At 48.4% G+C, this 15,404-nt stretch overlaps 1 long non-coding RNA gene across 1 annotated transcript; it reads right to left on the bottom strand.

Moving 5' to 3' along the window:
* Positions 1–1,515: 1,515 nt before the first annotated feature.
* LOC121063008 lies at positions 1,516–14,592 on the bottom strand. Its single transcript, XR_005815783.1, has 3 exons — positions 14,582–14,592; positions 8,233–8,238; positions 1,516–1,676 (listed from the first exon to the last, which is right to left on the bottom strand). It is a non-coding gene; the product is annotated as an uncharacterized LOC121063008 (long non-coding RNA).
* Positions 14,593–15,404: the final 812 nt, after the last annotated feature.

Here is a 15,404-nt window from a genome sequence, read left to right as displayed (position 1 = left end):
AGGGCCCGAAGGCCGAGTTGCTTAACTATTTAAAGCGAGACATATTGTTCCCACGACTAGCCCTGGAAGTCTCCGGTGTTTGTAATCAAGAAAAGGAATGGAAAATGGAGACTGTTACATGATCTGAGAAAAATTAATGAAGTCATGGAAGATATGGGAGCACTTCAGCCGGGATTACCAACTCCAACTATGCTCCCCCAGTCATGGACATTAATAGTAATAGACTTAAAGGATTGTTTGTTAAACACTTGCCAGAATTCGGAAAACTTTGCTATGTTTATGTTTCAACTGATACCTTTTCTGATTACCTGTCCTCAGTATGGGGAGGCAACAAGAATAATGAAGTTATGTCCTCAATATGAGAGGTGAAGTTAGGCCCTCAGTTAAAGATCATGAAGTTATGTCATCAATAAAGAAGTAGCAGTTACTTATCCTATAAGAACCCTGGTTTCCGTGTGGTCATTACGCCACATTCCTTCATCCTTTCTGGGGTCCTTACAACTTCTCCACTTCCTTGGCTGGGTTCTCTGCCCTTTCCTTGCTCCCAGGCTGCTGCTCCAGGCGTTGGGTGGGATGAAATAAGGAGTAACAGGAGTGCCTCCCCCTGCCACCTCCCCTGCTGAAGCAGGAGACAGAGAAGCAGCAAGCCCCTTTTAGTGCACTGTCCTGATTTTCTGTGCCTCTTTGCCCTCCACCTTGCTCTGACCAGCAGCGATGGAGCTAGCAGTGCCCACTGCTGCTGGGTATGAGATGGGCACTCAGGTGCTGCTCACAAATAAGAAAACGTGGCCACAGTCAAGGCTTGCTGTGGGAAATAGCACCAGGAACCAACTTCTTCAGGTTGCTTTGTTCCCTGTCAGCTTCACTGGGCTCCAGCATGCTGTCTTGCTTGGATGCCTTGGGACTCTCTCTTTCTCCAGACCATCTCCATCCTGTGAGAAACACTCCGTAGCCAGTAACTTAGGCTCAGGCGAGGGTCGCAGTGAAGTAGTAATTTATTCACGATTGCAATGGCAGGCATCCCACAAGCAGGAGCGCACCTACTGGTTCCAAAACACAGTTTATATACTATTTGATGACAGGACCCTCCCCTGTTTCCCCACTGAGTGGGTAATCCAGGTTCACAATCTATCCGAAGCTTCACAGACAATGCATGGCCTTCAGTTGCTGGCCTATTAAATTTCAAATTTCTTTTGACTTTTTTACTGTTTGAAGTGGTAATGTTTCTTCACTTATCTGACTTGACTTAACACTGTGATTTTCACCTAATTGCTCTGAGTCTGGTTGTCTGCATTTTACAAGGTCTCCTGCTAAGTTTTCTTATCACTGCAAGCATATCTCAATACCCCATTCCTTACCTTTAAACAATGTAACTCTGCAAAAACAACATTTTTATTCCCACAATTCCCCCCTTTTCTTTTTTTTATAAATTGTTGATTTTTGCAAAACTTTTCTCTAAGGTGTAATTTGGTAGATATCTTCCTCTTCTTCACCTTCTTTGCTTTCCATCTCCTCTAATATCATCCTCTTATCTGAGTAAGGTGGTGGCTCCATGGTCATTTGTTTCAATAGTGCAGTTTCGATTAACCACTGTACTAGTCCTCTTACACAGGGGATAGTGCAACAACCAATGGCTGTCAGAACTCCTGCTACTACGATCAAGGATGTAAATATGCCTAATTTTTCTGCCAATTCACTGGCAAGGGTGGTAAACCCTTGCAATGCTCTAATTACTATGCCATCTGGGGCAGTATTGTTGGGTATAAAAGGGCAACAATGGTTGCTCAGTATCACACACACACACCTCCTTTCTCTGCGAGCATCATACCTAATGCTATTCTGTTCTCCCAAGCCATTTTGCTGGTGGCATCTAGTTGTTCAGCGATTCCTCTTATCGCAATCCCTTGTATAATTTATGAATCTCTGCTGATTATAATAAATATAATTAATCCAATCCACATTCTTATTGATTGTTACCCACCAGAACAGTGACTCAAACCCTGCAGCAATTTGATTCCTGGCTTTCTGTTCATCGGGAACTCCTCTAGGCACCCCAATAAAATCTATGTACACTCTATCATCGAATGATACTCCTAAACTTCTTTTACTTCTTCTGGGTATTTGTGATGATTCTCTTTCAAATGCCAGGGTGAAGGGTATAGCTAATTGAACAAGTGCACAAGTGCCTCCCCGGTTAGATGGTAGGGTGGACCGTAAGATCTTCCCTCCACAGTACCACCAGAGATCTGCCCTGGGGATCTCAAGTCTTGAGCAATTTCCCATCGAGTCCTTGGTAGCATTCAAGGTCCTCGTGCACAAGGCAAATTCTCCCAGATGCCGGGTAGCACTCACACCCTGCCGTGAGAGGCAAGCTGTATGGTTACCTATAGCTGTAGAGAATGCAGGGGGAACCCTGATATTGCTATCACGCAAGGAAGGGAACAGCAAAGAGAGAGACTTACAGGCCTCATTTCCCCAGGCAGTCTTTTCTTGGTACAATGCAATCATACATCGCATCCCCTGGGAATCCTTGGTCCACCCCAATGGGCAGGGCACTATCTGGGCAATCGGTCATCCCGAGGCACAAGCATAGCAATTGCTATGGTTGAGACTCTGGACAGTATATTTGACCCATTCTATCCAGGCATTCACATCCCCATACCCTGTTTCAATCTCAAATGTTTGAACTGCCGCATTTCAAAGAGGGCCTCCTGTTTTCTCTCCTGTTTTCTCCTTGAGTTTCTCCCTTTCTCTGATGGCAATAGAGGATCGTTTCCATACAGCTATTCTCAATCTGGCTGTTGGGTCTCTGCCAGTTATTTGTTCTCTCTGCTCAATTGTCATTGGGCATTTAAACCTCCACAAGCTAACACCTCACAAGCATCAAACATGACGGATTGTGGTACATAACCCTCTGTCACATTCACCCCTATTTTGACAGGGTATCCCGTCTTACTGTTATCTGGTCATGCCTTTTCCAAGCTGCCAATTGACCAAGGCCTTCTCTGAGGCCTACAATCACTAGAAACAAAATTAATAATTGATTTTTCCATGTCATTATTTTTAAACCTTAGGTTTCCAAATAATTATCAATACAAAGAATAAGATGTACACTACTACTATAACAAACCCCCCTTGGGAGCACTTCAATTCGCTATAGGTCTGTCCTTTCTCTCAATCACGAGTCACGCTCATTAGTTACCTGTGAAAATAAAAGGTTAGTTTACAATTGTAAACTTTTATCCCGCTCAAAGTCCACTATGAGATTTTTCTCTTCGATTTCAACTTCCAACAGGTCTTCTGTAGGAACAGCTTCCCAGGTACTAGGGTCGACGGATGCCTTCACTCGAGTATAGTGAGTCCAACCTTTTTCCGCAGTTCCTACGGCTGTTTCAGTGGTTAGTAGTACTTGGAAGTGTCCTTCCCATTCAGGCTGGAGTTGATCCTTTCCAGGTCCGAATCAGGACCCAATTTCCCACGGGTTCTGAGAGATGACAAAGAAGAGGACAACTCCAGAATACAGTTCTTAAGAAAACTCTCTTGTTTCGAATTGCGGTATCTCATCCCTTCTGCCCAGATAGGACAATCCGAACAGCATCTCATATGGTGAAATTCCTATATCCTTTCTTGGTGCTGTTTAAACCTGTAGGAGTGCTAAAGGTAAGCATTTTACCCAAGGAAGTTGGGTTTCTAACACTAATTTAGTTAATTGCTTCTTTAATGTCTGGTTCATTCGGTCCACCTTCCCAGAAGAGGAGGGGTGCCGGGAGTGTGAAAATCCCACTCGATCTCTAAGGCCTGCATTAACCCTTGCAGTACTTGTGAAGTGAAATGACTTCCTTGATCTGAATCAATGTTTTCAGCTATCCCATATCTAGGGACTATTTGCTCCAGTGATACCTTAGCCACCTTGTTCGCAGTGGCAGATACCGAGGGGAAAGCTTACACCCATCCAGTCACGTGGTCAATTAGGAGAAACAAGTACTTAAGTCTCCCTGCTTTAGGTAACTCAGTAAAGTCTACCTGTATACTTTGGAAAGGTCGAATCCCTGGCTCCCGTCCCCCTCTAGGTGGGTTACGGATGACCTTTTTATTTACCTTTTGACATATGGTACATCCTCTGCATATTTGCTTCACTAAAGTGTATATTCCTACACAGACATACTTTCTTAGCACAACAGCACACATTGCTTGCACCTCCCAATGACTCTCTTGACGTAAAACGATTACTATTTGCCTCATTGGTGCTTTATTCAGCATTTCTCTCCCATCAGGGAGTATCCATTTTCCCTCAGACTTCGTGGCTCCTGATTCCTTAAAAAAAAAATCTCTCTCTTAAAACTTTTTAGTTCTTTCTTAGTTTTCAGCAATTCCCTGAATCCTCTCTGGATTTATTCTCCGTTTTCCCTCAGACATTAGATGCCTTAAATACCTGACTTCTCTTTCTACATACTGTGATTTATTTTTCAGTACTCCCAAGCCCTGCTGTTGTGGTTTAGCCCGGCTGGCAGCCAAACACCACACAGCCGTTCGCTCACCCTCCCGCCTCCCTCTCCGGGATGGGGGAGAGAAACCGGAAAGTGAAGCCTGTGAGTTGAGATAAAGACAGTTTATTAAGACAGGAAAAATAATAACAATAATAATAATAATAATAGTATTAATAGTAATAATGTGTACGAAATAAGTGATGTACAATGCAATTGCTCACCACCCGTTGACCAATGCCCAGCCTATCCCCGAGCAGCCGGCCCCCCCTCCACCCCGGCTAGCCACCCCTATATATTGTTCAGCATGACGTCAGATGGTATGGAATACCCCTTTGGCCAGTTTGGGTCAGCTGTCCTGGGTCTGTCCCCTCCCAGCTCCTGCTGCATCCCTAGCCTGCTCGCTGGCAGGACAGAGCGAGAAGCTGAAAAGTCCTTGGCTTAGTGTAAGCAGTGCTCTGCAACAATTAAAACATCAGCATGTTATCAGCGCTCTTCTCATCCTAATCCAAAACATAGCACCCTGCCAGCTACTAGGAGGAAAATTAACTCTGTCCTAACTGAAACCAGGACACCTGCTTTCCCAGAAAGTTGAATAGCTTGTTAGTAGCTTTCTTCACAACTGTTTTCTTCTGTCCTGACAATAAAAGATCATCCACATATTGTAACAGTAATTCCTCCTCGGGAGGTTGTAATTGCTCCAAAATCTGTTCTAGAACTTGCCCAAATAAATCGGTGGCCCTGTAAACCCCTGAGGTAAAACTGTCCATCTGTATTGTTGCTTCCACCCCCATTTCAGGGTCTTTCCAGTCAGAGGTGAATATATCTTTGCTCTCAGGGCCTGAGAGCACCCCATTAATAACACTGTTATTCCAGTCTAACAATTTACTATTTGAATGCCCAATTTCATCATCAAATCCCTTCCCAACAAGTTAGTCCCTGCCTTGGGTACATACAATAATTGCCCAGAGATCATTTTATCCCCTAGTCTCAGCTTGGTATCCCCCAAAGGTGGCACTGTTATCCCAGCCCCTTCTACCCCATCACTTTTTAGGGTTTCATTAGTTAATTTAATCCCTGATACTTTACAGGCCAGTAATGACCTAGCTGCCCCAGTGTATTGGGTTTGATGGCAAGGTTCGGTGGGGGGGGCTGCAGTGGCAGCCCCCACGAGGAGAATCCAGAAACCACCCCGTGGCAGATAAGGGACAATTTCATCCAGCCCCAAAGGGGCCCACCACTGCCCAGAGCCAAGCCATGAGCAACACAGTCTGTGCCCCTGTGAGAGCACATCCAAGAAAACAAACAAACAAACAAACAAACAAAAACCTGCTGCTCAACAGCAGCTGGGAGAGCGAGGAGCAAGAAACCTCCCCGCAGACACCAAAATCAGCACAGAAGGAGGGGGTGGAGGCGCTCTGTGATGGACAATAAGAATGTTTGTTCATTATTTTGCTACATTAAGAAGGGAACAAAGGGAGTTGCTCAAGGTTGGAATGCTGAGACATCCCCCAGAAACAGGTTATCTCAGATACATGGCTAAGGGAACATTGTGTAAATAGTGGGTTGCTAAACCGATAACGTACTCCCCTGTCTTGAGGACTAATATAACCAAATAAGGAAGAGAGAGAGGGATGACTGCCTTCATCTGTGCGACCACCAGAGGGACAGAGACGACTCCCTAGCAACAACTGACGCAGCCGCGTAGAAGAAAGCCACGTAACCCCGGAAGAGCCTGATGATAAAAGGGGACTGCAAAAGGGGGAAGTTGCGCGCCGTTTGGAGGAGCATGAGCTCCCCGGCCGCCCAGCGCTGTTTTGCTTGCTGATCGCTTACTCAATAAACTAATTGACTTAATTCAAATTCTCTCTGACTAAGAGTAATTTATAACAGCTCCAGGCGCCAGAGCCGAAGCCCCCTGCGGCCTGTGGAGAGGCCCCTGGTGGAGCAGGCTGTCCCCCCCCCCCGCCCCCCCCCCTTCTCGATACTTGGGAAACTGACCAAACACCACAGCAAATATACCAAAACTTCTAGACTGTTACTTAGATAATGCCTACATCCTCTTTCCCTGCTCATTCAACTTTCCCAACTCATTCAAAAAACACCTCTGTCAAACACTACATACCACACCTTTAACACCTTCAAGAACCCTTTTTAACACTTCTTTCTATCTTTCTCCAGCCTGTACTTTCCCATTGTCCTTCTCTCCTCCTGTTCCTATTTGAAGTGGCCAGCCTGGCCACACTTCAAAGCCTGTCCCTGAGCTTTCCTTGCCTGCCATTCCTTCATCACTCTTCCTCTCCTTTCCATCCTGGCCCTGACTCCCCCTGAAGATTTTCTTCCTCTTTCTCCAACCCTCTGCCTCACTACCTGCTATACTGTCAATACCACTAGTTTCGCTCTCTGCTTTTCCTTCTCATCTCCCCTCCTGACATACACCTTCAGGGCCTCCTGTAGGAGGGCCCCCCACAGTGACTGTTCACTACATCCCCCCACCTTCTGGAGCTTTTTCTGTGTATCTGACCAGGCTCCAACCACAAAATGAACTTTCAAGAGCCCCCGGGACACCAGGTCCCCGGGACTCACCCCGAGCACACCCCCACCCCGACCTCAAGTCTCCCACATGACCCCTGTGCTGCGCACTATAACCACTCCAGCCAGGATCGGCAAGTGGGCACCCCTGCTCTGCCAGTATTACCCCTGGTCCTGGAGGATGAGCTCTCTCCCATTTTTGTATAGCAGCTCTCCTCCTGATCATTCCCATTTCTTTCCCTGTAAACAACATACTTATAGACATAATTCCTCCCCAAGAGTATAAATTAGGTTCTAGGAACTGGTCTAATTGTTCAGCTAGCCTGATGGGGTCCTCAATTAAAGACTTCATCTCCTTTTTAAAACCCCTAACACCTTTCTGCCGGTAAGGAGAGGGGGGAGTTCACCAAAGAGGATACACAGTTAGTGTTAGTACTGTTAGTATCAGGGAAGGCGAAATTCTCAATATCTCTTCTACCTTGTTCTAATTCTTGCCAAAGCCTAGAGTACACTCTCCTCTAGGGACAGTGTTAATTGCAGTCCCTGTCTCCCTTCCTGGAGCGACTGCTGCTGCCACCGGTGCAATATTAGGATTATAGGGAGCATAACTTGGCTCCTTCTCTGAAAAAAAAGGAATCTTATTGTTTACACATAAATTTAAAGCCTGAATTTTCATCAGGCCTGTATTTTGGCCAAAATACTGCTGTTTCCTTAATTGGTTCTTTTGTCCAGACTAATACATAATATTTAACCTTTTTTTTTTTTTCTTTTATCATCTCCTCTAATTTTGAGATTATTTTTTCAATTTCTTATCATTCTTCAGGAAGAACTTTCGGTAGGCACTCCCCCAGGGATATCTCCCTGTCCCCTGGAACTCATATTTTCCCATTTTTCCTAGCCCTTGTCAGTGTGCTGCTACAGAAATGTCCCTCCTGCAGGGTACCACACACTAACGTTCTGATTCTGGAAAATGGGGGTGTACTGCCAAGCACTTTACCGTGCAAGGGTTACCGCACACCTATGAGTTTACCAGATTCCCTGGTGTACTTCCAAGCACTTCCCCGTGCAAGGATTACCGTACACCAAATTTCCCGAGACTCTTCCTTTCTCTCCCTTATCTCACGCTTCCTCTGTCTCCGGCCACGCCCCTCGCGGAGCTACAGAACCACGGATCAGGACTCCACACTCGCTTCGTACAAAAGTACGTCTCAATCACACGTCACTCAGAGTCTCACCCGACCCCCAAGGCAATACTTAATATTTCTTACCTTGGTCTGTGCACAGAGTTACCAGATTGATTCTTAACCCCGGAGTGCCTACCTTCTTCCCTTCCCCACTACTTCATGGATCCTGCCTCTTTAATCAGTCTCGGGCCCTCTGTCAGCTCTCCGCAGAACCACCACCATCGATGCACAGGACCGCTGAAATCAGCGGGGCATGCCTTCCTGCTGCTGCGGCGGTGGGGCTCTCCGGTAGGTGACTGGATCTCGGACGAGCCCCCAAATTGTGAGAAACACTCCGTAGCCAATAACTTAGGGTCAGGCGAGGATCGCAGTGAAGTAGTAATTTATTCACGATTGCAATGGCAGGCATCCCACAAGCAGGAGCGCACCTACTGGTTCCAAAACACAGTTTATATACTTTTTGATGACAGGACCCTCCCCTGTTTCCCCACTGAGTGGGTCCTGTGTTTCTCACAATCCCCATAGAAGCCTGTATTCCCCATCTCCTTGTGCCATCCAGGGACAATTTTTTACCCCTTGCTCTAATCAGTGTCACTTAGGTCTGGCCCCGCTGCAGTTTCAGCATGCAGCTGCTAGCCTACTTTTTGATGACAGGACCCACTCAAAGACATGGAGAGACGGCAAAATCTGAAGTCCATCTGTACACCCAGTCCATCACTTGATATTCTCCCTCTGCCCACATAGGTGCTCTGACATGGAAATTGAACATTTCACATTGGAAATAACCATGATGCAAGTCCCCAAAGAGACATCCCCTACCAAGCCCTTCTTTGCTAGATTTGGGCCAAATTTGTGAGTGGTATCAGTCACTCCAAACCAAAGCTTTTGGGCAAATTGGGTTTTGCCAGAAAATGAACCTGTGCTAAGCATTTTCAAGCAGTTTGGAAACTTGTCCCAGAGGTGTGGGATAAGGCAAGTCTTTAAAAAATTATAGCTGCATTTAAAACCAAAGCAAAACAAAGCAAACCTAGTGAATCAAAACATTCACACCAGGTAAAAGTGACCAGAATCAAAAACCCAGCTGCAAGGAGCAGGGGCACTTTTAATCAGCATTCCCTGAACTGATATACAGTTCAAACAACTGAAAGCCCACACTGATACCCACTCCCTGTACACAAAGCGTGTCCCTATCTTCTTCTAAATGTGTTTTCCAACCTGTGCGTTATCTCTTCAGATGAGACTGTTTATATTCAATTAAAAATGCAAGTGTCTAGAGGCCACCTTTAATAAAGTGTTTGATGCAGTGCCTTGCGAAATCTTACCCGGGAAATTAATTCAAATTGGAGTGGATACAAGCTGAGACACCTGACAGAAAATTGGCTTAAGGTGGGTAAACACTGAGCCATGATAAAGTACAGGGGACCATGCAAGGAGGAAGGTGTCCGGAAGGTGCTACAGGGATCAATGTTAGAGCTGGTTTAGTTTAACATCTTTATTAATGATAGGGAGAGAGAAGTAAACAACACATTAATAATGTCCCGAGATGATACTAAACAGTGCAACTCCATATACAGCCAAGAGCAGGAATTTGTGAAGCAAGGGCTGCTTGACTTTTGTTATCAAGGTCAAGGGATAGTCTGGGGACAGGCAGTGGGGCAGGGGCTGTTGCGGGGAAAGGGGTCTGGAAGAGGAGCCCAGACAGGAGACATGAGATGAATGCTCTGAGACACTGAGGGAAAGCCCTTTTGGGGCAGATCCCATGTCATAGCCCTTGGAGAGCCTTTGTTTTAGTGAAGGGGCACTATACGCACATCCAACAGGCAGTAGAAATCAGAATCTACACCCTCACAGCTAGATGCTTCCTTCAAGACATTATGCTCCTCCAAGGAAGCTTTAGGCAAGTGTTTAAAATTAGAGATGCTGTTTCTCCTGACTCCAGGGGTACTGCACGGGGACTAGGGAATGCTGTGCCAATAAGAGGGACAGATAAGTAAGCATGAAGCAATCAGCAAGATCACTACTTTGGAAACTGGTGATTGCCTGATGCCAGCAATCCTAGTTTGATGTCACTTGTGGCATCTTTCAGAGGACAGCCCTGGCTGAGGAAACATACACACACAGTGCTTCAGAAAGACTAATTTTCCACATCTCAAGGAAATTATGAGCAAAACTGTTTGGGAGGAAGGCGAGGGCAGGTAAATGAGGTGTTGAATGTTCAATAAGTGGAGACGGTGCAGGAAAGAGCTGCAAAAATGACTGCGGAGCTGGAAGAAAAACAGCCTTGCAATGAGAGACTTAAAAACCTTGATCTGTTTAGCTCATCAAAAAGAAGATTGAGATATAACTGATTGCAGTGTGTAAGTACCTTCCCAGGAAGAAAATACAAGGTATGAAAGGCTCTTCAGTCACACGGGGAAAGGAACACAAGAGCCAGCAGCTGGAAATTAAGGTCAGACAAATTCCAGTAAGATTTGCAGCAAAAAATGTGACTAGCTGTTCAGTCAAAATCCCAGGGATGTAGTAACTTCTGGGACGTGGTGATTTCTTCACATCTTTGAAACAAGGGATGGTTTTCTGTAAGATGCTCTGGTCAGATCCATGTTGCTGGACTGTGTTCAGCAGAAACCAGATGCGACTCCTGACAAGAGGGCTGTGCTACAGAGGGGGTCGTGACAGATGACCTGTGGTTTATTTCCAGAATTATTTGGCTTAAAGAGGATGTTTAAATGCCTTATGCTGCATTTCATTCCTTTCCATTCCACAACTGCTGGCATATCTGCTAAGCAGTTTATTATATCCTCTCCACAGCCTTAATTCCTCGTCTGCGTTCTTCTTTGTTTGTCCTATCCAGACACTGTGGGGTACTTGGCTTTGTGGTGCTTGCTATTCTGGTGTCTGCATTTACCCTACACTGATGTCTGTCATCTCAAAGCACAGTCCCTTGCTCCCTATGCATTTTCCACACCTGTGGTTAAGATCTTTATAGGACAGCTCCTGTTTTATTTGCAGACCTGCAGGAGCCTGTTATTGAAGGAAGCTTATGCTGTGCTCCCTTTTAGGAAAGCTTTACACTTCTCTGTGCTTGTTAAATATCTTTTCAGTCATGAATCTAGCATCCTTTTTGGCAGCACAGCCTCATCTTCTCTTAAGCTGAGGCAACCTGATATCAGGAGGTGGGTAAGGGAACTGGCCAAGTGTGTTGCCTGCTTGCACACAGGTCTTGTGCAAGATGTCTGGATCAGTCCTCTCCTGGAGACAGTGCCTGTGGGACTGCCTGGGCACCCTGACATTGCCAGAAACATGAAGGCACTTCATAAATGGGCAGGAGTGATGAAAGGGAAGGCCCTAAAGGAGGAGTATTCAGGGGACTTGCCTGCCTGCAGGAATTTGGAAGGAGGGGGGAGGATATTTAGGGTCCCCTTGTGGCTTCACTGGGAGGAAAGGAATGAGATCAAGCAAGAAAAACTGCATCTGAACATCAGGAAATGCTTTCTGTCACAGAGACATATTAGGCTGGGGAATTGCCTCCTTGGGCATGGGGTGAGAACATGGTTGCTCAAGACAGACTTTGTGGGCCTGTGAGCTTGAAGGGAGATGTCCTGCGGAGGTATCAGCGTCTTGGAGCTGTGTCAAATTGAGACCATCGCAGCACTGCTGTCATTCATGCACATTCATGCTACTGGGTGCTCGGTGGGACCTCAAGGACCTCTCCCAGCATGGACTGGGGAGGGGGAAAGTGCTCCTTGTGGTATTTGACCCTAAGCTGCTGTGGCCTTCTCCCATGGGTTGACCCCTGGGTGGCTCTCATCCCACCTGCTCAGATGCCACTGGCGGTGGAGATGGGCAGGAGGAAGAGGGCTCCCTAGGCATTCCAAATCTGATGTCCTCACCCATGCCCCCGCATTGCGGTGGGTACCAAGGAGGGGAGGTCACAGCTAGCTAGGTCACACCATGGGTACAAACTCACCTCCAGCAGTGGTCTCCAAGCCCTGGCGTGACCACCAGGCCCCTCTGCTTTCCCCACCAGCTTTCTCCCGTGGGATGTTGTCTGTAGGGCTTCGTGTCTTTCCTTTGCCTTACCTCACTCACTGATCCAGCCTCTTGGGTTTGCTTTGGCCAGGGGTGACCATGTCCCGAGGGTAGATCATTCCTAACGAAATGGCTGTATCCTACAGAAATGCTGCCAGCACCATTTCTCTAGCAGATATATCTGTTTCCCAAAGAAGACCTATTGGTGGCCTCTCTCTTATCTACCTTTTCCTCCTTTGCAGTCGCTCCTCTCCTCCCTGCTTCTTCCAGAGAGTTGTGTTGTTACCATTGTTACCCCTTTATCTTTAAAGATACTTTTTTTTTTTTCCCAATGCAGACTGAAATTCACGAGCTTCACCCTCCGTAGAGAACTGCCTCTCTCTAAAGTGGCACTAATTGAGCATGAAATGCTATGCAGCTAAATTACACCATAATTTATTCAGCGTTAAATGATTTAAGCAGTTGCTCAGGAGTGCTGTGGACAAGAATCACACCCCTCTTCCCATCTTCTTCACATTGTCAGTACATTGCCAGCATCCAAGCATTGCCTCCTCCGAGGAATGGGGCAATCAGCAATTTGCAGACAGATTTTGGGGGGAGCTGACAGCTTGTGTAAACTCATGAAAGCACCTGCAATCACAGCCCGATCACTCCTAGGAGCGCTTTGCATGTGCTGGGCTGCTCTGGAAGTCATCTGAGTGCCGCAGTGTCCAGGGCATCACCAGCATCCTGCAGGGAGCTGGGGGAGTTTAGCCTCTCCGACTGAGATCTGGGGGGCTTGGGTTCCCCCCGCCCAGTGGCTTTTCTTCTGTGCAGAGAGACAACTTAAGTGCAGACAGTTTGGCCAGTTTAAAACCAGCTGCTGAACGTTATTACATTGGTGATTTCTTCACAGCCAGACTACAGATTGTTCTTCCAGCCTGACAAATGCCCTCCAGTGCCATGCAATAGCAGGCCACTTGCCGAGGCGACCGGCTCCGGGGCAGACGCATGCTGCAGCGGAACGCAGGATCGGGACAGGCAGGGCTATTTTTCGGGCATCGAGCCTACGTGAGGGAGCCGCCAGGCACCGGCAGCCCTCGCGAGGGAGGCTGACGAGGCGTAGGCGGAGCCAGCAGCGTCAGCGACAGCTCCTCCCCCCGGCCGTTCAAAGGCAGCCCTTAGGGAGCGCGAGCGACCAGGAGCGCGGCGAACAGGGCTGGCAAACAGGGAGTGACGCGGGGGGAGTGACGCGGCAGTTAGCGAGGCAGTTAGCGCAGGCAGGGTGGGCAGGAAGGGCAGAGCGCTCACACCCGCCCATAGGGACAACTCCTCTAACGGCACTCTCCCGTCAGCTGGGCTGCAATGGTCTCCACCAGGCACGGTGCTTTCTCTAGGAAGTCAGTACACACCCAGACCGACTGCCCGTCCAAACATGCGGCAGTTCAGGTCTCCGGATGCGGGGAGTGTCTGAGCCTCTTGCTGCCATCGGCGGGAGGCAGAGAGACTGCTTGCGTGAGGTGCGAGCAGGTGGACGACCTGGTCCGCATGGTGGCGGAACTCAAGGAGGAGGTGCAGAGGTTGAGGGATATCAGGGAGTGCGAGCGGGAGATAGACTGGTGGAGCAACTCCCTGCAGGACCAGAGGGAGAGGGACCAGGGTGAGACGCCCCAAAGGGGGGTGGACCCCCTGCCCTGTCGCCATCGGGCAGAGGGAGGGGACCTGCGAGTTGAGGAGGAATGGAGACAGGTCCCCTCTCGACCTCGCAGGAGGTGCCCTCCCCTTCCGGTGCCGCCTTCCCAGGTGCCCTTGAACAATAGGTTTGAGGCCCTGGAGCTTGAGAGACCGGTGGGTGAGGACGAGGTAGGAAGCCTACCCAGGAGGATGCCTGAGGTGAGGAAGTTGACTCCACGCCTCAGGACTGCCTCCACCAAGAAAGAAAGAAGGGTGATTGTTGTGGGCGAGTCCCTCCTCAGGGGAACGGAGGGCCCTATTTGTCGGCCTGACCCCACGCATAGGGAAGTCTGCTGCCTCCCTGGGGCCAGGGTCAGAGACGTTACCAGGAAGCTTCCAAACCTGGTTCGCCCCTCTGACTATTACCCGCTTTTGATAGTCCAGGCTGGCAGTGATGATGTTGAAAAGAGAAGCCTCAAGGCTATCAAACAGGACTATAGGGGGCTGGGACGATTGGTGGAGGGAGCGGGAGTGCAGGTGGTGTTTTCGTCTATCCCTACGGGGGAAGGGAGAGGCACGGAGAGGACACGGAAAGCTCACGTGGTTAATAGGTGGCTCAGAGGCTGGTGCCAGCACAGAAATTTTGGGTTTTTTCACCATGGGGAGCTTTACTCGGCGCCCAGCCTGATGGCCCCAGACGGGTCCCTATCTCCAAGGGGAAAACAGATCCTAGGCCAGGAGCTGGCGGGGCTCATAGAGAGCGCTTTAAACTAGGTAAGAAGGGGGACGGGGCTCAAACAAGGCTTGTTGGAGCTGTGCCGGGGGAAACAATGGCTAGGCTGGGGAAGAAGGCGATGGCCCAGCTGAAGTGCATCTACACTAATGCACGCAGCATGGGTAACAAACAGGAGGAGCTGGAAGCCATCGTGCAGCAGGCAGGCTACGACTTGGTTGCCATCACGGAAACGTGGTGGGACCGCTCCCACGACTGGAGTGCTGCAATGCCTGGCTATCGGCTCTTCAGGAGGGACAGGCAGCACAGAGGGGGTGGTGGCGTGGCTCTCTACATTAGAGAATCTTTTGATGTTGTGGAACTCCAGGCTGGGAATGATAAGGTTGAATCCCTGTGGGTTAGGATCCGTGGGAAGGCCGGCAAGGCTAGCATCCTGGTCGGGGTCTGTTATAGACTGCCAAACCAGGATGAGGAGACGGATGAGGAGTTTTATAGGCAACTGACAGAAGTTGCAAAATCATCGGCGCTTGTCCTCGTGGGGGACTTCAACTTCCCAGACATATCCTGGAAACACAACACGGCACAGAGAAAGCAGTCTAGGAGGTTTCTGGAGAGCGTGGGAGATAGCTTCCTGATGCAGCTGGTCAGTGAACCTACCAGGGGAGGTGCCCCGCTAGACCTTCTCTTCACAAACAGAGAAGGACTGGTGGGAGATGTGGTGGTCGGAAGCTGTCTTGGGCAGAGTGACCATGAAATGGTAGAGTTCTCTATTCTTGGCGAGGCCAGGAA

The sequence above is a fragment of the Cygnus olor genome (genome assembly GCF_009769625.2).
Source record: "Cygnus olor isolate bCygOlo1 chromosome W unlocalized genomic scaffold, bCygOlo1.pri.v2 SUPER_W6, whole genome shotgun sequence".
Taxonomy (NCBI): Eukaryota; Metazoa; Chordata; class Aves; order Anseriformes; family Anatidae; genus Cygnus; species Cygnus olor.
This window is presented reverse-complemented; position numbering and strand designations above follow the sequence as displayed.